The sequence below is a fragment of the Perca fluviatilis genome, chromosome 23 (genome assembly GCF_010015445.1).
Source record: "Perca fluviatilis chromosome 23, GENO_Pfluv_1.0, whole genome shotgun sequence".
NCBI lineage: Eukaryota > Metazoa > Chordata > Actinopteri > Perciformes > Percidae > Perca > Perca fluviatilis.
In genome coordinates, this window is record NC_053134.1 from 12,235,456 (window position 1) to 12,261,924 (window position 26,469).

At 40.5% G+C, this 26,469-nt stretch overlaps 1 protein-coding gene across 4 annotated transcripts in view; it reads left to right on the forward strand.

Annotated features, from left to right (window-relative positions):
* Positions 1-24,613: 24,613 nt before the first annotated feature.
* atp2b1a (ATPase plasma membrane Ca2+ transporting 1a) overlaps positions 24,614-26,469 on the forward strand; it is a 44,307-nt gene continuing 42,451 nt past the window's right edge. For 3 of the 4 annotated variants that reach the window (XM_039792479.1, XM_039792483.1, XM_039792484.1), the window contains exon 1: positions 24,614-24,732. The gene's annotated coding sequence lies outside the window, so the exon portion shown is untranslated. Of the gene's footprint in view, positions 24,733-24,804; positions 24,882-26,469 lie in introns of those variants that run through there. The other variant, XM_039792482.1, reaches the window with a different exon arrangement.

The following is a 26,469-nucleotide window of genomic DNA, read 5'->3' on the forward strand; positions in this document are numbered from 1 at the left end:
TACATTACTTTTACTTTTATACTTTAAGTAGTTTTGAAACCAGTATTTATACTTTTACTTGAATAAAAAGCTTAGATACTTTTACAAACTGGATACTATTTTCAAACCCTGGTATACATCTACCTGAGTAATGAATGTGAACACTTTTGACACCTCTGTGCCTGTCCACATTTACTTCTACGCACACACAGACTCACGCACACACTGCATGGCCTTCGCCCATTACATCATGTTTCCATTGCTCAGTGAAAGCCGACCTGTATTATGTGCAGTCGTTGTCACTGAGAGACATATGAACAGTGTCTTGTCTTTTGTTACTTATATCTCTTCCCTTGTGCTCTCACCTTTCTCCACAGTCGTGGTTTTGTGGAGGCAGTGAGTTTTATTAGATGGCATTTTTCTTTAAAAGAAATCTGTGACAAAAGTTAGAAAATTGTTTCACGTTTGAATATTTGGACCATGCAAAAGCTCCTAATGATTATTTCATTAGTTCATTTTCTGTCATTGATTATTGCAGCTCTAATAACACATCAAATATTTGTATTAAATCTCTCACAAACACCCACAGCCCTGTGACTCTTTTTCTATTTCTATTCTGAATTAATTTCCATATTTGCATAATCTCATTTCTGGGATTAAGCAGCCACAAAACCATAATAACTTATGTTTAACTTGATTAACTTATTTGTTTATAAGATGTTTAATATATTTGCGAGCATTTCATTTACGTCATATTTGCTTTTTTCCCTGACTAGTCATAAGCTTGCCTCGCAGGGCTCCACATTAATTACTGATCAATAACCACCCAGACAGCTTTAAAGGAGGCCTGCAAGCACACACACAGGCACACACAAACACACATTCCTCCTGCTTGTTTTATCCAATTAAATCCTTCATAAAGATTCCAAGGCAAGTGTATAATAGGAACACAATATCTCGGCAGTCATTATCCGAGCCGAGTTGGCCTGGTTCTCATTACCTGGAGACCGCAGGAGCTGCCAGCACTACACATACTATATCTCTCTCTTACACACACACACACACACACACACACACACACACATTTTTTTAAACTTATGGCTAACTACACACTAATTTGGTTAAAAATGTGGAAAATGCCCATTGTCAGCACAGCGGCTTGTAAAATGTCCTCTGAATTCCCATATCAGCAGCTGACAGTCATGCATAGGGGGAGGAAGGGTGCAGTCACAGAAATGTTTTTCATATGATCTGTACTGTGTATTTCAGCAACCACAATGTGATTGTATTTTGTGTGTGTGTGTGTGTGTGTGTGTGTGTGTGTGTTTTTTCTGTCCTGCCCTGACGTACTGTGAATCTATTGGCTTCTGTTGATACAGATTTATTTTTAGCCCTCTATTCACACTCACACAGATGCACACACACAAATATCTATTTGCCCTGACCATTGTTTTTTTTTTTCACTATGACACAGACTGGAGACAGATACTACCACTCACATGTACTGTATGTAAATGTGCAATGGCACAGCACACACACACACACACACACACACACACACACACACACACACACACACACACACACAAACATTGTAATGCATTTGAGGTGGAAAGTGAGCAGCCCTGTTCATTGCCTTGGAAACGGCAGGCTGGCTGGTAGAGGTGGTAGCTCTGCAGCGTAATGATGTTATCACTGGACCGGGGTCAGTTCAGGGCAGACCCCTAGAGACCTACTGTACACACACTCAAACACACACACACACACACACACATATACACACATACACACACACACAATCATGCTGGCTTTATGGACGGAAAAAGGTTTAAATCTGAAAACTGGATTTTTCCCAAAAAGAATGTGTGACAGCTGCAGCCTGAATTCTTGCGGCAGTATCAGCAGTGTGCTGTAACTGACAGTGTGCATATCACTAATCTATATAAAGGCATATTTAAAGTGCTTCTTCACATCTTCAGCTATAAGTTCCCCTGAAAAGTCTTTATATTCACTCACGCATTAAAATATAGAAATGTCTTATTTTACTATAGTGGTAACATTTACCGTACAGTACAACCAACTGCTTTTAATTATTCACATAATTGGTCATATGTAGTATACCACTTTATATATTTATATTATATATTAAGAATACTGGAAACATAATTTATTACTTTATGGGGATACATATTATATATCCTTCACAAAGTTTGTATTTAAATTGCATTTGAAGATAAAGCAACTTATATATTACGTTTGCATTCTTTTCATAGCAGATTAATTCCCAACCCCTCCCAACACACTGTTTAAAACCATGAAACTTTGAAAATAATGTCCTCAATACACTGAATCAACATCTGTTTGAGATAGAGATTGAACGGGTCGCAGGTTAATTAATCAGGTGATTGATAGAAATTCAATCTGCAACAGTTTTGATAAATGATTAATTGATAAAGCAGTTTCTTTACGCAAAATGCCAAAAAGCACTTCTTACATCTTAAGAAATATGAATATTTGCTGGTTTTCTTAATCTTCTTTGAGAGTGAACAGTTTTTTTTATAGACCAAATATTTAATCAGTTAATCAAGAAAAAAATCTGATTTGGGGATAGAGTTGTCATATTTACATCTATTGCACTCTTGATTTACGAGACGTAATGTATTTGGCAGAGCGGTAGCAGAGTTTTAGAGGCAAAACTAGCTGTAAAAACCCAGCGTAGAATGTAAACGTATAAAAATGAGTTTTCTTTAATTCTCTCAGCACCCCCACTTTCACTCCCTCTCTCTGACACCCGTCTGCAGACTGCAGTTCTGTGCAGCTGCTGGGGAGCGCAAGCTCTCTTTTTTTTAAATGAGTCGTGAAACCAACAGCAAACCCCAACTTTACTTTTAATGAAATAAAGCAAAGAGAAATGTTCTCCCCTCGTCTTAAAATGGTCAAAAATCAATACTAGAGTAATCTACTTCCTTTTCCTGCTGCTGCAATAAATATGCAGAGGAGAATCACTCTGCACAAAATCATCTGAGAAGTGTGAATTGTCATGACCAGGGATATACCCATGTAGACTGGCTTGGTTTGAATTTCCAAAAGGAGGGTTGAACCCTTATCAGACAACCCTAACCCAAACCTGGTAGGTGGTGTGAAAGAGGTATTCCTCACCCATCGCCCATCCCCACAGCTGCACACTGTACTTGCCAGTTCTCATGTCACCACAGAGGTAACACACATCAGTGATTGTGGTCAATTCACATCCAATTCACTTGATTCAGAATGTAAACCAAATCTGGTGTTTATGTGCTGCTCACAGAGGCATTGATTTCTGATTATACCTCTACAAACTGATCTCCATGCCAGCCCTCATCCCTGCAATTCAACATTCCTAAATAAACTTTTTCTCCTAATCAACATTCTTTCAGTCACAGAGGCTGAGTTCCTCTAACTAAGACACTTCTCTCACTCTTTCTCACTCACCACCCATTTTCTCTCTCTTCCTCTTTCTCTCTCTTTCCCCTAATAATAGTGCCCTTGGCCTCATTATTGTACAAAGTGTGGAAGATGGTCCGTCCCTTTAAAGGTCCAATGTGTAGGAATTTCTCCCATCTAGCGTTGAGATCATATATCAATATCCTTTTTCTTTTTCTGGTAAAGGAGGAGACTCCTGTTCCTGAAATTTGGATTTTGAATACGTGTGGTCCTCCATGTTTCCTTCTTCAAACTTGCCGGGGCCGGGAAGCTACGATACCCATTAGCAGCATTAGCAGCACCTGTGAGTTTATCATGTGACAGGGAATTGTTGGGTCTTTGTAAATTATGGAGTGTGGTTTAAACCTACTCTATTTGTAAAGTGTCTTGAGATAATTAGGGCCCGAGCGCCGACAGCGCCGTAGGCCAATGAAAGGCAAATGATTCGCCTTTCTGAGGGGTTTTAACATGTGTTTGTGTGTGTGTGTTGGAATGATAATGTTAATGTGCCATGGGCATGTGTCTCTTAGTTATTTATAAAGTGTTTTGTGCTCAAGGGTAGGCACAACCCCCCCACCCTCCTATCCTGTTACATTCGTGTCCCAGTGAGGACACAGTACACACTCCTGTTGCTTTCCAGGGTTGTCTTGCGTCTGTCAAAAAACCTGCATTTAGATATATATAAATAAGTCCTGTCCCTCAGTGTGAAGATTGTTTGCCTCAATAGTTGACTGTTACACCAGCCTTCAGAGTTTTATTGTTGAAATTAATTCAGATCTTTGTTGGTGTGCGTGTCAGCTAGACTAAGAGAGGTGTGACGTTGTGAGTGAGTGATGCTACCTTTGATTCTATCACAGGGGTCACATCCTCTCTACAGGCGCACTGCTTCCTGTTGTGTTGCCATGACGACGCTGCATACAATAAAGGACAAGCTACTCTCTCATCCTTGAAGCCATAAGCTGTGTTTGCCTTACACGTTACCACTTGTAAACAAATCCACTGAGACAAATGCGCTCACACACACACACACACACACACACACACACACACACACACACACACAGGAGTAGTGATCATACACACATTTGCTCTGCTTCTATTCAGTTATAAATACTTATGTGCACCAAAACAGCAGCACATATTACATTATTGCAACACAAGACACTCATCTAGTTACAGGTTTATATGATCAGTTAAGCCATGCTAGCCAGCCTTATTAACTTACTAGAAAATAGGTCAGTATATTGAGATATTCACCAATCACATCACTGTGGATTACCAGATGCAGCCACAGCCCATCGAGATATTAGATATTGAAAATTAACCAGGGGATTTGGTAACAATAAAAACGATTCTCATGATGTGTCACGTGTGTGCATGTGTGTGATTCTCACCGCGTCAGAATCTGCAGTGTTGCATGAGGGTGTTATGTGTTTGACACCAAAGTGCTGCCGTGGTTTTTCGGTCTTTTTGAAGACAGGAGACATGGGAGCTAGAATTCACAGGCAATCTGTTTCGCCCATTTGTCGAAACTTTCAGTCTGTGTCAGTGAACGTGAAAGATTGCAAAGAACAGATCAAACATTTCACACAGAATAATGAAATAATGGTTGTTCTGCTAATCATAATCATTCTTCCGGCATGTCAGCACACACAGACAACCACTAAAAGCCCCTTATTCAAATATCACCAGCAGGGTTTATCAGCGCCCAGCAGAACAAGATTTGGGTTGTAATAGATGATTCATGCTGATACTATCACTTATCAAACATAAACCATAAACTCAAAATCATATACTATAGTATTTATATTGTACTGCATTGCTATTGTGTCAAATAAATGTGTGTAGGGGGAGGTGGCTGCTTTATTGAGGTTGCTGTGCAGGGAGTAGTTAAGCTCAGGGATGTAAAGCTGTCTCTTAAAACTGAAATTAAATTACCTGTAGGGGTAAGCAGCAGTGTGTCTGTGTATTTAAGTGCACATGTGTTTAAGTGAGTGGGTATCTGCAGCTGCTGCATAAGTCAAGCCGCTCTATTCAAAGGTCGAAGCAATCCTGTCCTTCCCTCCTCCTGGTTCGCGTCCTTCGCTGCGTCGGTTTTTGGGGATGGCGGGATGACTTAACTTTAACAATGCTCATTTCCAACATGAGAGTTGCTGTTATTTTCCATTAATACATTTAACAGAAGATTTAGATTTAAACAAAATATCCCCACCCCTGATGTGCCATCCATGCCTACCCACAATTCAGCTGGTGTTTCATCTAAGGAGAAATTGACCCAAGGGTGCTGCCGCTGTTGGGTTATTCTGCCTGTGATGACTCATCAATCACTGTCAGTAGTTAAACATCCAATCAGAGGGACCTTGCCTATGTCACGTACAATCCGATTGATGGGAGAATTTTTCATCTTCCTGTTTAATCAGACTGAAGATGTCAAATATCTCTTCAGCCAAAATATTTCATCTGTTCAGGGCCAAAAAAGGGCTTTGCCACCTATGGAGTGGTTTGTCTTAAATAAGTTAATTTAGAACAGCTAATGGCTATATTTTCAAACACGTTGATGGTTCTCATACTGCACACAGATTACAGATCCACACGTTGCAGATGGTCTTGCAAAGAAAACAGTGGTAGTAAAGTATGCATATTTGTCAATACACACACATACATGTGCACAAGAAGATATTCAGTTTTTCAAGTAAAAAGCCAAATATTTTCTGGTTTCAGACTCTCAGATGTGAGGATTTGCTTTTTGCTATATATGACAGTAAATTCTGTCTATCTATCTTTGGGTTTTGGACTGTTGCTCTGAAAATGATGAGGGAGAGCTTTAGCGAGTGTGAATGTACATGTGCTGTATTGTTTTTGTCTTATGTCTCGAGGACCCCCTCGAAAGCGAGATGCTTCATCTCAAGGGGTTAACCCCCATAACAATAGTTTCATCAAGTAAGTTATCTGCAGAGTAATAGAACATAAAAAATGGCTAGTTTCAGCTCATCATGTAAATAAATGCAATCATTTAAAATGACCAGTGGCGTCGGACTGGGGGTAAAACCAATACTGATTACCAGGGCCCAAGGGGAGAGAGGGCCCTTGAAAAGTATGGAATATATTTTATTTTACCTGGAGATTTTCATTTCCTAATTAAATTTCATAATGCATGTCAGATGAAATGTAAAGCTAGTGTATTGGCTGAATAACTTGGTTGATTGACTGACTACATTTTGTATATAAAAAAAAAGACTATCTAAGGTCTCACCCACTCCTTGCTAATGCGCCAATGGTTTAGTCCATCTGCACACATTTTGTTTATGTTAGTTCAGTTGAGCGTCTGGTGGAGCGTAAACTTATGCTGTAGAAATGTCTTTCTCAAAGAAAGCCAAATCATGCTACCAAAAAAGAAAGGAAAGACAGGAGAAGGAGAGAAAACAAAATGAGGGGAAACAATTGGTAACTGACTTCTTTTCAAAGAAAGGTGAGCACAAACTAGAAAACGAAATCCATCGTGCTAAACTGCTTGAATATCTCCGCGACCGTTAGTGCTAAAAATGGACCGAGACAACCCATTGAAAGAGCAGAACATACACTTTCAAATAATAATTTGGTTATACATGTAATCTGAGGTAAATGCTAAATAAATAAACTACAATAACAATGCTGTTTGCATACAACACATCATTATAATAGCCTAATTTGAAACATGTTTAATTTAAAATGAATAGGCTATAATGTCTATAATCAGCAATAATAGGCTAATCAGTGTCATAGGTAGTTTGGTACCTCATCGGTAGATACATATCATGTCAACATTATGGTTATGTCAGATTTAGTAGAAGCAGATGTTAACATTGTGAAACACATGGCCCTCAGTTTCAGAAACTGTCACACCAGGGAGTGGAGTAGCAACAGATCCCTCATCCTCCTCTTTGGATTTGAGACAAGGTGAGCTTATATCAAAAGCAAACCATGTTTAGCCATTTTGACTGAAAGGTGTTAAGTAACACTAACATCTTAGTGTGTTTTACTATATTAGGTTACACTTAGGATAAGAGGTTAATATCAAATGTATCCTTCATAGAGAAAGATGATAAGATCTGATTGATTTTCTTTTGGGAGGGGGGGGGGGGGGATGGGGGCTCATCAGGACTGCCTATGCATAGCCCAGGATCTTTTGCTACGCCCCTGAAAATAACCACATGGGGACTTCCGGTCTAAAGATGTAGGAGGTAGATGTGCACAGTGCCGCTCTGCTTACTACTTTCAGTTTAACTTACTTGTGCCACCATTTTCAGTGAGTTTGGAATCTTAAACTGTGTCGGGGGGACCAGCTTTCGAATGCTTGCAGAAATTAGTTTAACCACTCATCTGGGTAGTTAAGTGCAACCATAAAACTACTGCATGGATTAAATGTTAATTGAAATATGTGCAAATATTAATTTGGGAAGTAACGCACACTTTACAGAATGACTAATAAAATTAAAAATGAGTAATCCACTAATCACCTAAAGATGTACGAGTCAAGGCCAGCAATGACTAAAACATAGATACCCCAACAGTAAAAAATCCAAACGGCTTTCAAAATGACTAATTGCGTCAATAGATGTTGTATTTAATGCATTTGGTTATCTGCATTCCTGTACTATGCAACAGTATTAGGCTATGTTGTGAATGTGCGACTCAGTCAAAGAGTACTAATGAAGCTCAGCGCAAATTCTTTCAGGAAGACGTCATTACCCCAGTCACTACTCCATTCTTAAATCAAATCAGCTGTTCAAGAAGTGACGTGTCAGTTAAACCAATCAGACTCGACCATGAGATTCAAGGGCCAATCACAGCCTTACAACTCTGCTTTAAATCTGTTCTCTCCTTGTGCTGTCAGCTGTCGTTTTCAGGCAAGGGCGCTCTCTTCCCCTCCTCCCCCTGCCTCCGGTAGTTGTGTTTCTCCCGGCTGACCGCTCCGTTGCCTCTTCGGTCCAGTCTCTGGTCTCTTCAACGCCGCCACCAGTGTCTGGCCTCCATCGGGGGTTATGTTCCTATTCCCTACCCCTTTAAGAAGATTAATTCGATGGAGTCCAATCTCCAAAAGACTTTGTACATTCAATATCATACAGTTGTACAATAAATATTTTTGCATATCTGCAAACGAAGTCTCTCCTGATTGAAATGAAGTGCGTCACAAGAGGAATCCATTGGGGTGCAGCCACACAATGTGTCATTCAAGATTTGGGAAGTTGATTTACAGAAATCATTACCCTGACATGACACTAAATGTGCAATCTAAGGGTGTCAAATGGAAGTCAGATTTCATGGACTTCATTATCAGTGCCGCAGTAGAAATTCAGATTAAGATTAAAGAAGATTAAATAGATTATATACAGTATATGGTAAAGTTATACACAAACATGAAGAAGGCTTAAAATACTGTTGGATTCTAAGTATAGTGTTGCTACTATTGCTGTTTCATATTTATACTGTTTGTGACCTTAAGAGCATCTCATATGTACAGAGAACCACATATGGCCTTAAGCACTCATGCATGTTTGAAGAGCGGAAAGCTAATAGTCACACTACAGCACACATGTTTATCAGGTGCAGTCTGTAATCTGAGGACTGCTATAAACTTTGGTTAGTCAAGATTATTTCTGTTTTATCAATAAAAAATTGATCACAAAAAAAGGATTATTTCTGTTTTGATTGCAGTTATATAGAAAAGTAGAACTGTGGGAGTTGGGAGTGAATCAGACATTTCTCTGCCTGTGTTAGATATTAATACTTAAGCTGCCAACTCAACCAAGTACGCTGCATTTTCGTCAAGATTTCAACCCATTCATTAGAATCAACAGAAGCTGTATTTAAGTGTCCCTTTTTAATATATGCAGACAGTTCCGGTGCCTGCGTGGCTGATATAAATCGTATGAACTGATCAGCAATCTGTTGTCAGGTTTGGTCAAAAAATGTAGCGAGTTTATGAAACCTGAAGCACATTGAGGCCTATGGTTTCATGCTAATACTGGGATAAGTATATATCTCCCAGGTACACACATACAGTAAAAACATGCACAGAGGAAAGTATTTGTACACACATTTGCAAAATTGTCATACACAAGATAACCCATTTCATCATACGTTTGCTTTTTATGTTGGTGAACAAAACATTAAGACTGTGAATCTTTCAGTTTACCAGTTACAAGCCTAAGATGTCACAGTCCTCCACAGCTTTCTCTGCTAAACATCACAGGCTTTTTGTGAATGACTGTCCTATTGTTACAGTTTGCTTTTTATCTACCGAGCCGTGAATGCATCCGCTTGTTCCCTCTGTCTCTTTCTTATTTTCCCTGATAGTCACACTCACTCTGTACCAGCACCTACTTCTCTCCGACTGACTCACGAGTCATATGCTCACATGGTATTGTGCTGCCAGTGCAAGATCGATTTTCTGGCAGATGTGTGCCTACACACACACAGCCAAAAGCTTTGCTATGTAATCAAACAAAGTAGGTTGGAAATCCTTTTTACTTTCACACCTAAAGGTTCATCAGCTCATGGCCAACTCACTGATGACATTACCTCCAGTTTTGTGTACCTGCAGAAATCAATCGACGCTTAGAAGTGTGGGAGCTCTAATTAAATAAATAGAGCGCATCATTGCCAGAGTTGGGGAAGGGGACGTGGATGATGAGGAGAATGGGGAAGAGTGCAGAGGGCAGTACAATCTGTCTTTTCGGGATCCCACCCTCGATGCAGCCCTGAGTCACCCTCTGAAACACCCTCTGATACACATACACACTCTCTTTCTCGCAGTCCATCAGGTGTGTGACTAAGCATGCTATTGTCAGTGTGATTGAGGATGAGCCTCACAAGATTACTAGACCCCCCCACCCACCATCCCTCCTACACACACACAGAGCCATCCCTGTTTCCCATCTGTCCCTCTCTACTCATCAGACAGCAGTGTCGCCTGTCAAAAGTGCTGGTCATTGATTGCTACTGTAAGGTGGGATGGGCCCTGCAGTATTGAATTTCAAATGACTGCAGTGAACTGTGGGGCTGGTGTGGGTAGTGGCAGCTGTTTGGGTACAGTGCTCCCTTTGTAGGGGCCAGCTGACTCAAAGATCTCATCGTGAACAGTTAATACTTAGCTGTTGGATCCCAGGCTGATTCATCCCACCCAATTCAAATTATGAACAGTATAGCTAAATTTAAGCCTGCCTTTAAAGATTTTGGACTGCACTTCCAAGTATGGGGACCCAGAATAGACATATTGAAAAATGAATAGTCCAAAATGAAGCAGCAGACTTAACTTTATTCTTACTTTTAATCCCTAGTATGGGTAAAGCTCCCTAAATACTGGACACTTACAATTTTCATGATGCTGTAAATGACCACTTCTTACAAACCATGCAGACTTTCTGTTATACATTTTAATCTGAAGACATTTTTGAGCATCTCTTTAATTCAATTCATTTTTTCCTCATGGACTGAGTATCAGAAGCTTTTGCAATATGTAGCTAAACAATGAGATTTAAATCTGCAATAACTGATATTTTTTTAGCCACTTGGCATAAACAAGTTGTGAACACAACACTGACATATTGTCCCCTTTTAAGATATGGCAGACTTGTTAGCAAACAGTTCCAGCAGTTACATAGCAACATTAGCTTTCATTTGAAGTCGTGTTTCTGGCCATCTGGAGAAAGTATCCACTGTCTTTTAGCTCTGTTTTTGTCTCTATCAACTCCTGAGGGAAATATCTGGCTCTTCAAATACTCTATATTCACCAGTTAGTCGCTAACTGTGTCTGTCTGCTGTTTGGTGCTGAGCAGGCAGTGTACAGTCGGTTTTTGGGGCTTTTTCGCTGAAAACAGCTGCCTGTAGGTTTTTCAATACAAGCGACTTCTTTCACATTGTAATTTGATACATTATTATGAAAATATGGATTTTAGACAATTTTAAAGTGATATTGCCTGTGGCATTACCACTTAATTTTGGGTTCAATATTAGTTCAATTAGAAGAACATAAAACCAGTGTCCGGGTGAGCATCATGTCCCGTGTGTTCTGACAAAGGTTTGTTGGCTGACAACAGGAAAAAGAGAAGGAGGAAAAGGAGGCTAAGGCCGAAGAAAGTCTCCATGACCTACCGCATCCTCAGGTTACTCACCAGACTCATCCATTATTGCTGGCCCTCATCCATTATGGATGAGCAGGTACAATGCCACATAGCTCCGGAACCGACGCTCCCAATGCTCTCCTCTTCCACCACTAACGCCACTGCCATCACCGCCACTGCCCTGCTGGAAACATCCACCACCCTGGAGTGTCTTTATCATCTCTCTGGGCTGTGACCTACATAAACAAGGAGCAGGAACAGCATCTCGGGGAGATGAAGGAAAGATGGGATGGTGAGACAGAAAACAAGAGGAAGGAAGTGGAGGATTGAAATGACGCAGAGCAGTGATTGAACTGGAGGGTTATAAGAGGAGGGAAAGTATGTGATGATTTAAAACTCCTAAAACAAGCCCCCACATGTATTGTATTCTGCTTGGTGTTCTATCAGTTGATCGTTTCCATTTCACATCAGCACATCACAGTTTATACCTTGATCAAACAGTCTATTCATAATGATAGCAATTAGGAGCTACTAAAACTGGCCCTTTGCCTGCTTGCAGCATATCCAACATGAAGTTACAGATAATAACACTAATGATGACTTGCAGCCTCCAACCAGAGTCTCCTTCTCTGTCCTTTTTTCCCTTTTATAGCAAGGAGTTCCTCGATGCTACTGCTCTGGGGAATGTATTCAGTCATTGCTCCCCTGCATTTGACAGTCAAGAGGCACTTGTTTGACATTGGGAAGTAAACTAGAAATAACCCATGTTTTGTTCCAGCCTGGAGCACATCAACGGTCTTGGCTAATGTTAGCTTGCCAGACCTTGAAAACAGCTGGACGTGCTATTATTAAAGGAGAGCTAAAAAACACCTTCAGCAGAATATTTCTCACATATAATCTGAAAGTATTATATTTTAGTGGTACCATCACAGATAAATAAATGTGTTAAGTATAGTTGAGGCACTAAACTTGCCAGTGAGTCTCACAGACACACAACAAGTTGTGAAAGTATTCTTTTAAGATCTTGATTTTAGCCAAGCTATGATATGGTTTTTAGTTTGTGGAGGAATATATGAAGCCAGACTGACACAAAATTGTGTCATAACTTCCTACTCACAGGTTTTATTTCTACAACGGCAGTCAGTGCTCATTAATAGCCATGTGTCCTGCCAAGGTGTCCTTGAGAGAGATCCTGTAAGTCACTGAGGACAAGCTTGTCAGATAGATGCCTGAAATATTCATGTAATATATCCCATCCAGTTCTGGCTCCCTGTGACAACTCTGCCCACTCTCTCCTCTTTATTTCAGGGCGAGGGTAGCTCCAACGTTAGCTCAGAGTTGCCATTACTTATTTGGACTACGTTCTCATGGAGAGACTGACTGTTCTGGGTGTTTCTGTAACTGGGCTATTGAAGCTGAAAGTAGGGTAGCCCTTAACTAGGCTATGAGCAGAATACTTCAACTAAGCTTCGTGCCGTCAAGTCCATTTCCCCAAAAGTGAATCTAATTGTCGACTTGTCTAACTTGATGACATGTCGACACTTAAAGGAACTGTTCAACATTTTGGGAAAAATGCTTGTTAAGCTAGATGAGGATATTGATACCACTCTCCTTTCTGTAAAGTAAATATGCAGCAGGTGTGGCATTGTACCATGAAGACTGGACATGGCTAGCCTGGCCCTGTCCAAAAGTGACAAAATCTGCCTACCAGCATCTTTAAAGCTCACTAATTAACACCTTATATCTTGTTTGTTTAATATGCACAAAAATCAAAGTGGAAAAAGTGAACAATTCAGTTTGATGGGGGGTTATGTGCTGGATTATGTGTTGGCTGGGACCAGTATCTTCCTGGAGTGTGTTAAAGAAATAGTCCTTTGGTTTTTGTACGGATTAAAGTGACTATATGTAACTTTTTTATGTTTCTGAAGCTCTGTCATTTTTCATACAATGATCTTAAATGACCTGTAACCGCAAACAAGACTAACAGTGAAAAGAACGCTATTTTTATATAGTTTTTAGTAAAGCCTCTGCCCGGTCCGATTTTTCCAGCGAAGTCACAGAATGATTTACGGCAGGTAGACAGCGCTACAGTAACACATTCTGACGGGTCACAGATCAGGTATGTAATATGTCTATTTCATTCATAAAATAACTTTAGATTGCACGATGTGGTTGTACGTCAGTAGCCTACATTAAATTGCGTCCCCCCCCTTCCATTTAGCGTGGATGTTATATTCCTTTTAGTCTGTGTTTGCCCTACTATTTTCTTTTCCCTTGTCCCCCTGTAACGTTACTTGTGTAAAGCGTCCGTGGGTTTCATGAAATGTGATATTTGAATCTAAGTTATTATTACGTTGGTTGCTACAACAAACTCTTAATGCTCTGGCTGGTGGCAAAGTGACAGTGATAACGTTACCCTGTTTAGCTCACAAGAAATCCAAAGTAGGCTAAGTTACCGTATGCAACACCTGAAATGCAACATGGATCTGTAACTTGTTCTTTTATTGTGAATTAATGATTTTCTGGTTGAGCAAAAAATTCATCGCGACTATATGATCTCCCAGTAACGCTAACTCATGGGTAATACAGCTCCGTAAAGAAAAGACCTTTACGACAGCATATGTGGTAAAAACACTACCGCTTTTGTCCAAAGCAGCCACTAGAATCAACACAAACTGAAAGTTACTTTAAAGCCACTTTAAACAAACGAGATATTCCATGTTGATTAGTGAGCTTTAGAGGTTGGTTGCACAATATATATCGGTACTGATAAATTATCGGCAGATAATGGGAAAATGCTATTATGTTAACCGGCTGATGGCTCCAGCTACATGTATTTACTGTAGAGACACGAGGACGGTATTAATCTTTCCATCTAACTCTCAGCAAGAAATCAAATATGCGTTTTAACCCAAACATATTTCATTAAGCAGAGTCAGAACTAATGGAGTAGGACAGACACTATACCAATAAAAAATGGTTTTCACAAACTTGTACTTCTTCCAAAACATCATAATTCATGCTTCTGACTGGTACAAAGAGTCTTTTCCTGAAAACAGAGTTTATCAGAAAGAAGAGTTGATGGAAAATCATCTTCAGCCCTTCAACATTTCACACCTTTTATTAATGTAATTTTCACCCATTTTTTTCCTTCGACACCGAATGTGTGAGTGGGCCAGTCATCTGCCACAGCAGTATTACTCAGTTCAGCTCACAGGACACTTTGCCGAGCACGAAGAAGAAGAAACAAAGGCCAGTCTGTTTCTATGGTTTCTCACATCTGAGATCTGAGTGGAATTTTACATAGACAAGGCTAATGGATAGACTGCACCAGCCGACATTTAACAAATACCAAGGAGAGGTACGATGATGGAGAGAGCAACTTCACACAGATACAATTGTTAGTTATTAGTTGTGTCATTGTGACTCTCATTAGTGAAATGAAGCGTAGTCATTACATCACAGGTGGCCCAAACACCTTCTCCCCAAACACACACACACACACACACACACACACACACACACTTTTGCCCTCCTGTAGGTCAAAACAGGAAGAGCCTTGACAAACATGCCCTCCCTTCTCCAGGCTCCTGATGCATCACACTCAGGATGGGTCTACACACAGAGCATTGGAAAACTCCTGCCTTGCCCTTCACATGACACACTAACAGAGAGGAAAGTTTCCATTAACAGTTGGACAGCAGCTGAAGGTGGTGACTTAAGAGGAGAGGCTGAAGGACAAGAGAGGAGATCCATAGCAAATTTCTGAGTGAAATTAAAACAAACTGAACGTGTTTAAAGTGATTGATGCAGTCTCGCAAGTAACCAAAGGTAAACATGTCTGTAAAGGATTGATGAAAGGAAAACCTTCACGTCAACCAGATCACCACACAGTCTATCGAAAAGGTCATCTGTACCTAAATAAACCATAGAAAGTTTGTAATTAACTAACAGCAAATGGAAAACTGTAAAGGACCGAGTGCTTTTTCAAATGACTGCTCGGCCTCCTGTGTGTTATGACTCAGAGGAGTTGAACCACAGCCTTGTTGAACCTTGTCAGTGTGTTATGTAATTTAATTGGAGGGCAAGTTGTGTTCTTTTAGTAGTACAAACTGACCAATTCCTGAATTGCAGTGAACCAGGTCGGCAACACCAGTGTGTTCAATCTATAAGATAACTGATGGGTTTGAATGAGCAGAGATTGTTTTGCTCCTTTTGTGTGGGCCTTTTCAAGAAGAGTAATCTGCGCCCAAACCACAAAGCTGAAGCCATCAAAGTATTTAGTCACGCAGCTGATAATGCTCCAAGAGATGAACACAGTTGGTTGTAACCTTGAGCAGTTTTGTTAGAGAACAGTTGAAAGCAATTTCTGCACCCTGCCATCTTGGCAGCCATAGTAGTTGGTAATTTGTCATTTTAACCCACAAAGTAAACAGAGTTGTTTCCTTCTTTCTGTCTCAAACTGACAAACGTTCCCACTCTCTGGTCGCTCAATCAGGAATGGAGAATCAAAGTTATAACTGGCTCTGGTTCTGTCCGGCCTTTCGCTCGCAGTGACTGAGTTTTCCCCAGACAGGCCCGTGGTAATTGGAACAGTGGATTGAAGGGTACGCACACACACATACACATGCACACACAAACCCACACAGGTCATTACATTTACCACTAAGCATCTCCATAAGCCCAAGCAGGCATATCTGACATATCCCATCTGCTATGGTAGGATCATGCTGGATCTGCCTCTTTATCTCGCTCTCTAAATCGGGGTAAGGGGTGTGCTAGTGGTAATGATGATGGGGACATGACATGTAACTAAGGAGGGCTATGATTTTACACACGTTTACGTCTCCTCTAGAGAAAACGTGTCATTGGTTTTGCGCAATAAAATAAAAAAGACAGTTGAAATTCCTGAAATCCTTTAATCCTATAAGGATGAGTGGTTCTTTATGGATTGTGTCTGGTGTTGCCCACGTATTACAGATCCTCCCTATTTTCTCTGCCTCTCCGTCTTTTTTGTCTAAAACCTTGAAAATGCTTGTTTCACATTTCTTGTGCAAAGCTAAGTATTGTTTGAATTTGCTTTTGGTACTGACACCAATTTCTTATTCCTTGACTTTTTCTTGTCTCTCAAACCTCTGAAACCTTTCTCCTCCCTCCCTCTCTCAACTGGACACGCATATGTTCCTTTGTTCTCTTCCTTATGGTAGGATGGTCAAGGCCATTACCTACTCCAGGGCAAGTTGTGTTTATGTGCGCATGTGCATCATGAGTGTGCGCTCACACGTGCTCCAGCGTTCTTTTGCACCAAGAATCATAGGTCTTAGTCTGTAACCCTCCCTCCCTTCCTCTCTTCTTCCCTGTGCCGTCTTTCCCTCCCAGGGGAATAGCCCCCATGCGAAAGGGAAGAAATGGGGTGTAAAGGGCACCGAGTTCCCATTGGATCTACTCCTCTATGCCCCATTTGTGCCCAGTCTATGCCACTCTGCTTTGAATATGGCAAAAGCTCCGAGCCAGCTTGAAGAAGGAAGCACTTTTAATGTGCCCTTTTTCTTGGTCTCTGCACATTCTGTGGGTTAAGCAAAAATCAGATGTGGCCCTGTAATTAAGTTGCCATTAATTGTTTTCCTGGTCCCCGGTGGCACTGCTCACACTTTGGGGGAAGAGAACAGCAGATTTATAGGGCTGATGGGCTCCACGCCTAACTGAACAACTAAACACAGTGAAAACGCTTCTTAATTACTGCCTGTTGCCATAATCACCCAAAGTCACCTCTGCCAGAAAGCTAACTAGCCCTCACTGTCTGGCTGCATTTAAGCACACACGTTTCCTCTCTTTTATAATTTATAATTTGTCCCTTTTATCCATTAATCATGTATCAACACAAAACACCCTAAATGGTTACTTTTTCTTACCATGTGTATATCATTTCTTTTTAGCAAACTTTGTTTTTTAACTTAAAACGAACAAAGCTATGGTTTGATTCTGCAATATTTCAGTCTTGTATGGTTTATTTCTCACATTCATTCATGTTGGACTAATGGCGGCATTTTCCACAATTCTAAATGTGGAATCTCAGGTGGTTTCTCTGCCTTGGCCATAATTGAATCAAGACTATTTATATGCCCTACATTTTATGACATGTAAGTGTTCACTGGCCTCAATGAAATACACTTGCCAGCTCCGACGCTAGCTGAGCCAAATGTAAATGCAGAAGATATCGATGGAAAACACACCATGGAAAACATTGTGTCCTCGAGGGAACTGGCACTACCCCCTCAACCTCGCTAACACCCTTCTATAGCTCTTCTATGACTTCAGACACACAAGTTTATATGGCGCAGGCATACTATTATCATACACAGTCTATTCCACGCACACACCCTCATATTGGGCTGGGTGGGTCTCTGTCCTGACAACGTCTAACCTCAATGGGCACTTGAGGTGAATAATTGTTTGCAAATGGAAACTTGGCCAGATAATCTTAATGCTGCTGGCTCAGGGCTGAGTAAGACCACTGTCTCTCTTTCTCTCTCTGTACACACACAGACACACACACACACCCTATGTGCACACACAGCTTTTGTTTTACCATCTCTATTTCCAGTCCACACTTATTTGCTGATTCTTTAACAATTACTCCTTGTCTGTGCATCTTCTCCATCTTTCTCTGCCTTTTTCTACAACTTCTGTTTCTCTTCTTTTTCCCTACACTACTCTTTTCCCAACAACTCTGGCCTTTATCCTTCAGGCCATTCACCTCTCCGTGGCTGCCCTCGCCAGTGCCTGCAGTAAATTCCAGGGGTAGTTGGAAACACAAACATGCACAAGCCTAGGGCGAGCAGCTGAGTCATGATAGACCCCTCCTTACCTTCACCGCACCTACCACCACCACCTCTCTCTCAGCTTTCCTTCACACAAGAGGTCTTTGTGTGTGTGTGTGTGTGTGTGTGTGTGTGTGTGTGTGTGTGTGTGTGTGTGTGTGTGTGTGTGTGTGTGTGTGTGTGTGTGTGTGTGTGTGTGTGTGTGTGTGTGTGTGTGTGTGTGACTGCTTCACAAGTTCTCTGTTCTGTTCTCTCTGTTCAGATCTTCTCTTAGATGTTTACCTGCATCATAGGTGTAGTTCATGTGTCTGTGTCTCCAGTAGTCAGCAGAATTTGAGTGTTAATCATATAATTGATGATTCCCCCAGCAGACATAAACCAGTGTTTGGACTCTTGTGGATTTCAGGACAAATGTGATTACAGTAATTATGGCAGACTAATAATGTGTTAGATAAGAAAGGTTTGTTATTACAATGTGCGAGACCCATTCTTAATATAAACTTTGTCTGAATGATATAGCTACTGTCCTGCTTGAACAATAGGTCTAAACAGTACTGTACTAACCAGGTAATGCAGCCCTTCCAACACCAATGCCAAGACAATGACACATTCTCTAGATAAACTAAGAAATACAAGCAAAGAATTGGTTAACAACAGGACTTTTGAATAATTAGCTATTTTGAAATTCTCACACACCATCACCCCCCTGGTCAGCAGTCTTTCTCAAAAGTATGTAACATAATTTTTCCTCTTCCTCTTCAAAAGAAGGAAGGACCCCCCCCCGCAACTAACTCTTTGCCAATGTGCTGAGCCAGTGGAAAATCCGACATCCGTTCAAGAAACAAAGTGCTGTAGAAAGATCGGTTGACCAGGGAAGCAATATTCATACATCGTGTCCTCACTGATAGGGACCTGGTTGTGCAAGTCAACTAATGAGACATTACGTTCGCATTTTCCACTTGCCCTGGCTCAAGAGACACATGATCTCCGAGTGCACCATAGGCATTTCCACCACGGTCTCATGTTTATTTAAAAAATGTTTAGGAAATAACTGATAATCTCTCTGTGGCTCATGATTTATTTTTTCCATATCCTTTAGCTTTTCCATTGTGCATTGTTACTTGTGCAAATATCTTAATCAGTTCATAGCTGCTTGCTATCTAAAACCGTGATAAGATGCAGAGTCCGCAACTAAATTCCTTTCTCAGTTTGAACAGCAGACACATTGACGCGGTGCCAGTTGCTAGACACTCTTCGACTGAACCTGCAATTATTTGTCAAGCTATCTTGTCTCTTGGTGTGTAGAGCTCTACCCCAGTAATTAGAGTTCTATGTTGGGATGAACATGAACGCATGCAGCACACACACACACAAACACAGCTATCTTGTTTAATCTCAAATGTGACACTTTTGCCCAACTTTTTTTGTTTGTTTTTTCTGCAACGTCTTCCTCTGTGAAACCATGTGTTCTTTTTCAACCTAAATTAAGTGCTTCTGTTTTGAGTATGATTTAGTAAATGCAAAAGTTACCTTGAAGGCAACATTCCCTTTTGGGAGAGTTTTTGGCATGCCTCATCATTAATGCTTACTCAGACAGCATGCACCAGACATTAGCATGCACACAGGCCAATGACACTTGACATTTACAGTAGTTCAGAAGATGCTCCAGAGCATATGGCAAACTTCCACTGAGAAACTGAGTCAACAGCAAAACTCAGACAACAGCTGTGGTGGAAATGATTGGTCTTTCCAATTAAAAAAAACAAACAAAAAAAACATGAAATAACTTTGGTATTTAGTACTTCATTATCTAAAACTGCTGCTCTTCTTTCAGGAGTAAATAATTCACAGTCTGTCCCCATTACCAAGTCAAAAAACACTAGACAGCTCCCAGATTGCTTTGTGGATATGGCTAAAAGATCCTTCCCGTGGGCCTTCACCATCTCAAACACTTCTGCAGTCTCAAAGTGTTTAAATGGACTGAAGCAGTAGGGTTGGGCATCGTTTGATTTTAACGATTCTGATTCCAATTCTGATTCTTCCTTTCGATTCAGGTTCTTAGCGATTCTCGATTCCGATTCTTTGAGGTGTGGAGTTGAAACGGCTCACATGCTTATTTCACAAATAAGAGGAAAGTACTACTACTACTACTACTACTACTACTACTACAGCAGTAATAGTAATAACCACAAAATAAACTAATAACTACTCAATAGATTTGATCTGGTCTAGGAAAATCCTCCCTTCTGATTGGCTGAAGGATATGTGTTAAAACTACTTAATGCAAATACAATGTAAGCTTAATCACTGGTTTGTCATTAGGGTTGGGCATCGTTTGGATTTTAATGATTCTGATTCCAATTCTGATTCTTCCTTTCGATTCAGGTTCTTAGCGATTCTCGATTCTGATTCTTTGAGGGGTGGAGTTGAAACGGCTCACATGCTTATTTCACAAATAAGAGGAAAGTATTTTGATTCAATGGTGGTTTGCAGTTTTACCTGGCTTTTTCAACGTAAAATAAAGCCCCATCAGAGCACTGCTTACTGTGCTCCATGCCTGGAACACAACAAGCGCCTGGCCGCTACGGAAATCAAAACTTGCACGTGTTAAATTTGGAATCCATGATCAGATTTGAAACCAAATCCGCCAAACGATTCCAATAAAGAAAACGATTCCACTGGAATCGTAATTTTTGAAACGATTCCAAGTAAGAATCGGTTCTCGATGCCCAACCCTATGAAGCAGAGATTTAGTGGTTTCAACTGAACAAACAGGCTTGGATGACACAAGGCAGAATACTAATTTATTGTCTGTCATATTTAGATAAAGAATAGACACTACAAACATCTGACTAAAAGGAAAATGTTGTCATGGAAAGTTGATGAGTTTTTACTTCATACACATACATTTTTACAAACTCTTGTAATAGATTATGTTGTAATTGTGTGTCTTGTGTCATGTTTGTCTGTAATTTGTTTATGTTTTACATACTTAAGGTCATCTTTAATGCATTTTAATGGAATAGGCATTTTTGGAAATTCTTTTGCTTATTCGGTTTATGACAGACAGATGGGAAGAACGATACCATATCTGTCAATTAAATGTAAGGCTACAGGCAGCAGCCACTTAGCACAAAGACTGGAAATATGCTAGCACTTCTGAGGCTCATTAATTAACACATTGAATCTTGCATAAACCAAAGTGTAAAAACAACAATTTGCCCTTTTATGTGGGGTTATGTGCCACACTATTTCTTAGCTTGAAGCAGTTGCCATGCTACCATGCCAACTTTGGCTTTTGTACGAATTAAACAGACGAGATAAAACGTGTTAATTGTTGATCGTTAGACATATTTTGTTAAGCACCGAAAAAAAGGCCATCTCATGACTACGAGTCGCTCATCAGGATAGGAAAATCAACCCACCAGTCCTCTGCTGACTCTGCTAGTCTGGCCGGTCAAAGTTTTCAAATGTAAACATCAGAGTAAGCGGCACAGAGGAAAAGGTGAAGATGGCTATCAGCTACGACCTGGCTACGATCCCGGCTGCGTGGACAAGTAAGACCATCGCTACATCAGAGGGGGCATGTGGAGGAATTTAACACTGACTGCCTCTTTTCTGCTGGGCATCCTGCTAACCAGTGTGCAGGTGTCAGACTGCGAGCTGGCCTTTGTGCCTCCGTTGTTTTCCAGAGGGATGTCGGGGGCTGTGGTGTCCTTTCACCCAGTCCCACTCAACAGGGTGACTCTTTTTCTGTGTGCCGATTTGACGACCACATTCTGCTTCATGATGAATTATGCACAAGTTTGGAATTGTGCCTTGTATGATTTCATGTGACAAATAAGATTGATTGATTGATTGATTGATTATTGTTAAGTGCGTCTCCTGGCTTCTGCAGTATCTGAACAAGTAAAAAGGGAGGGAAAATAAACTGATGGACAGCCAAAGATAGAACGAGAGAAATGAGCGGCATCAATGTCATGTTAGAGGGACATCTGCTTAGGGTTGATCAAACACAAAGCACTGCAGGCTGCTAATCTGGAAAAAAATGGCAGATGTAAAAATAGGTCTTATTTAAACTTCGGCACTTGAGGGTTTGAAGGCCTACGGAGCAAAGCCTAATAGCCAGTCCCAGCTCAACTGAGGCCTGTGTTACTGTTGGATAAAATAAGGAAAATATTAGCATTGGAGCTCTAGTTTCATAGCAGAAGATAGACTGACAGCTAAAAATGTGTTAAGGGTGTGGGGATGCATATGTGACACCCAGACTCGACTGACTGCATCATCTTACTGATGGCTCTTTTTTCAAACATTCCACCCATGTTACTTCTCATTTTTTTTAACCACAATAAAATGCTACCATCCTACATAATCCAGGGTTAAATATCTACTCTAGCCTATAATATATCTATCTATCTATCTATCTATCTATCTATCTATCTATCTATCTATCTATCTATCTATCTATCTATCTATCTATCTATCTATCTATCTATCTATTTATCTATCATTTGCATAACTATGTTTATACTACTTTCTACACTTTTATATCACCTTTATTCTTTCTGTGCATCTTGACTGATTGTTCCTCTTTTTGCTTTCCACTGAACCAACTTAGTAAAATCACGCATAAGGCATAAAACCAAACAATTGCACAAGTCAACTTCCATAATTTAAGTTTTTTTTTCCTGCTTCTTCTCTTCCTCTTTCTTTCCAAATCTCTTTTCTCCCCTTGACGTAGATCTGAGTCGACAAGTTCTAAAATGACATTTTGAACTTCTAAATTGCACACAGGCATAAACATGTTTACAAATCTGAAGATGCAAATGCTTTTCTGCACTTAGGGCTGTTGTGTTAATGATAAATCCCATTATGTCAAGACAGCAAGTTTATTACACTGAGGTTTGACCTTAACCAGTTGTTTTCTGTTTATCATCTACCACCACTCATGTCTTTTTTTTTTAACCTGGAGTCCACCACCTAGTAATGCAGCGTACGATAAAGTCATTTGTCAAAAGACGGTTTCTCTACCTGACTTGGTTCGTGCAAGCTAAGCCAAGATGTCTAAAGTATATATTATTCACCTTGTAACTGGTCTCATGCACATATATTCTTATCATGCACCTTGAACCTCATACTAATGTGTAGCCTATACAATTATGTTACAACATACCAGGTAATTTTTGCTGAACCATAATTGTGAAGCAAATTCTGTTACTCTGTCCAGTATCAATGTGTTGTTTAATGTTTCTAAGGGAATGGTAAAAGGAAAGGTGGACCTCTGCTTACATTGTAATGCATGCAGATGACTGCATTTCAATGTCAGTTGGTGCCTGAAATAGGAGGAGTAATTGTCTAGAGTGTGACTCCTTCTCAACATGACTAAAGAATCGCAAAGAATACAGGCATTGAATCCACAGAAGAAGAAAAAAAAGCGCTACGTCATGGAAAGAATGACGTCAGGTTATATTAGGCGCCGAGGGAAGAGCCTTGTAAAAAAAAAAAAAAGAAAAAAAGAGCCTTGTGTAGCCTAGGTAGAGACAGCGGAAACGATGCGGCAGAGAGGTTTAGGTGTGTACTTTTACAGGCTGCATCATGGGGGGAACTGTTGAATAATCCTGTTATTATAAAACGACGCCGGAGCAAAAGAGGGAGTACGAGGGGATCATGACGTAATCGTTTCCATAGGCGATTTATATGCTGGCTAAACCAATGGGAATCCACAACAGCGGTCCATACCCATCCTTCTTTTGACGTGCATCACATGTCCCCGGCAGTGTTGTGACAGAAAGGAACCAGGCGAGGCGAGATGATTCCCGTCAGCCGATTTCCGTGTTCGTAAATATCTAGTAAGAAAACCTGAACCATGTAATATGTTGGCTGGTTGTGTCCAACATCTTTTCACATGTACCTAATGCTTAAGTTCTTAGAAAAGTAATGATAGCGTTATGAGACAAATAAATCCCATTATATTAATGAAAAAGACAGGTTCTTTGGTCTGCACCTGTTCTATGATAAAGTGATCTTTTGTGAATGGCCACTGTATTCTTTGGGATTATTTGGATACATTTGCTTATTAAAATTGTGCCAGTTAACCAGTATTATGCAAACAGCTGTACGCATGTGCCATGTGGTTTCCGGTCTAGTGGACATAGGTTTTCCATGGGCTCAAGTATGGATGTTTGAAGAGAACAGGCTCAAGTGGGATGGTAACTATCTTGACTGTTCTGGACGGAGACTCTGGTTGTGGTTGTGACAGCGCAGTGGGCGGGATTTTACCTCAGATCAGGGGAGAGAGTCTAGTCTTTGGTGAGACTGAGGGGGAGTTACAGAGAGAAAGGGACATAGGGTGCTCTTCAGAGAACGGAGTGAGTATTTTTGGTCATATTTGCTGTGCTAGCGCGACAAAATGCCGCAAGATAAGGGCTGCTTCCAAGTGTTTCAGATGTTGCATAGAAAACCGTGACCGCTTAAGTCTTCATTTTTGTGTGCAATGATCAACGAGGGCCAGCCACCGGTGGGTAGCTGCCTTGGTTAGTTAGCTTTATACCAAGCTAACATCGTTAGCCAACGTTATATATTTGAGAGATACTGACATTGGGCGTCTCGTTTTCCAACCCAGGTAGCTAATCAGCCAGGATGCTGCCAAATTTTCTTTGATTGTGCTTGGTTGACTAAGACGTGTGCATAGCCCTGGACTAAGTTGCTCGACTTGTCAATCTTTTAGAAGTAAGTTACCCTTTGTGTATTTTACTTCTTTGCAATCAGCATAAGCTAACGCCTGGGAGCTAGTTGGCTAACATTGTGCGCTAGACTGGGACGTTGTTTTATAGCGTTGGACTCTACGCTACAGTCTTTCGTGGACAGCAGATTGACGTTTATACATTGGGCTCAGCAATTTGGAGACTACCTGCGAAATAACGCAATGAAATACAGGTTACTTTCTCGTGTCGAGTCCACATTTCAAGTAACCTGTATCTCATTCTAAATTACAAATCCCAGAGTTACAATGGGGTCCGTTTAAGGACCTGTCATTCAGTCAGTTTAACGTTATGCGGATCCCCTTTTACAGGCAGACAGATAATGCCAGTAAGCACACGTTAGGGGGGAAACGTTAACTTAACGTTAATATTTTTTACCCGAACTGGAACGGTGTTCTCCGAGTATTGGACTCCACGCGCTGCGGTTGCTCACGCGGATCATTTGGGGAGCTTACAGAGTGGCACCCATGTAGTCACATTTAAATTATTTCGGCTGACTGTCACTAGAGAGCCGATAACGTTACAGTAAATGTGCAATTTAATGAAAGCCAGTAACGTCGTTTAGCAACCAACAACGTCTCCCCATTATGTTAAAGTAAAGCATCTATTCGGGTAATGTCATTTTCCGGCGTTATGTCTAACGTGGATTCTGTTTCGATGTGTGTTATCCCTTAAAGTCACCCAGCCTTTAGTCGGTAAAGTCAACCTGCACAGTGCCTATTTTATCAATTGAAGCGACCTACCAAGCCTAAATGTCATAGAATTAACCTGGCACCTTTACTAGTGCAAGCTATAATGCTATTTAAAGATAAACGTTCACTTTATGACAAGCACGGCAACTGCATTTCGAAAACTGTTAGTCTAAACCTTAAACATAGCATGTCGGTTAAAATTAATATGGCAGTTACCTTACAGACAATGGACCTTGTATTCCCTAAGTTTTCCAGCCACTATAAGTTGATTACGTACTGTAGGGCTGGGCGATATTGCCAAAATCTTCTATCCCGATAAAGGTAATTTGATATCTCGATAACGATATATATCACAATATTGCATATATTCCGGTATATCAATAAATAAATAGTTTATATCAAATAACCACATGGCAAACCATATTTGATATGCCCTTGTGTGAATTAAATGCTTGACGAACGAAAAGTACAAAGTATTTTCTTATTAAGAATTTTTTCGTGCATAAATGAACATAACTTGCAAGGATCGGAACTTAAATTTGCGTTACTGCAACATTTACGTCATTTGGAGGACAAATGACGTAAATGTTGCAGTAACGCAATATTTACGTCATTTGGAGGACAAATGACGTAAATATTGCTGTAACGCAGT